The sequence below is a fragment of the Grammomys surdaster genome, unplaced genomic scaffold (assembly GCF_004785775.1).
Source record: "Grammomys surdaster isolate TR1022 unplaced genomic scaffold, NIH_TR_1.0 125953, whole genome shotgun sequence".
In the NCBI taxonomy this organism is placed as follows: Eukaryota; Metazoa; Chordata; class Mammalia; order Rodentia; family Muridae; genus Grammomys; species Grammomys surdaster.
The window spans coordinates 2,180,102-2,181,062 of record NW_021620773.1 but is presented as its reverse complement, the minus strand read 5'-3'; positions in this window follow the sequence as shown (position 1 = coordinate 2,181,062).

Below are 961 nucleotides of genomic sequence, written 5' to 3'. Positions count from 1 at the left end.
GACAGAGTAAGCGAGTGAGGGAGAGACCCTCTGGTAGAAGCAGGAGCTCCACCAGCCTTCTCCTTGAGTAACACCAGGTTAAGACAGGAAGGCAGACAGACGGGCTGCTCCTGCATGCCACACTGATCTGGACACAGAGCATCCTTTGAGTGGTGGGAAGGCAAGCAACAGGGCACGGGCATCTGCAGCAGGACCGTTCTCTTCTGTAGGAGTTCTCCAGCTCTGCTGACTATGGGATGACTGACCTGTGAGGCCCAGAGCTACTTTTAAGGCTTACTGGATGGTCTTTCCAGGAACCAGGAAAAAACGGGGGGTGGAGGGGGGACTGGTACCTAGTACAGGAACTGGTTGCAGGTGTTGACACCTGTGCAGCAGGGATGGCCTGAGGTCCACCTTCCAACAGGTCAGGAGTCTAGATAGGGAAGATGGACACAGGACCAGAAGCCCTGGGTTTCAGATTCAGTCCAGACTCCCATGCAAATAGGAAATAGGCTCCACAGACAGGACCCACCAGAGCCTCTATTTGATAAACTGATAGAGTGAGAGGGTAGGTTATGTCCACCGATGGTAGGGGATGAGGCAGGATTATTTGGGGGACGTAGGGATTTCCAAATGCCTGTCCAGCAATTGGGAGGCGGAGGCAGAGGCAGGCGGATTTCTGAGTTCGAGGCCAGCCTGATCTACAGAGTGAGTTCCAGGACAGCCAGGGATATATAGAGAAACCCTGTCTCGAAAAACAAAAAACAAATGCCTGTCCAGAACAGATGCATGGGTTCAGATAAAGCCTCTTATCAGACCTTTCTTCAGGCCAAATGGAATATGACTAGACCCGTATGTTGGATGAATGATTCCTGGAGGTGAGGCCCAGGGCCTATTCTGATAACATCATGGAGCTTAGTCGGTTTGGGGTCCTCAACACACACACACACACACACACACACACACACACACACACACACAC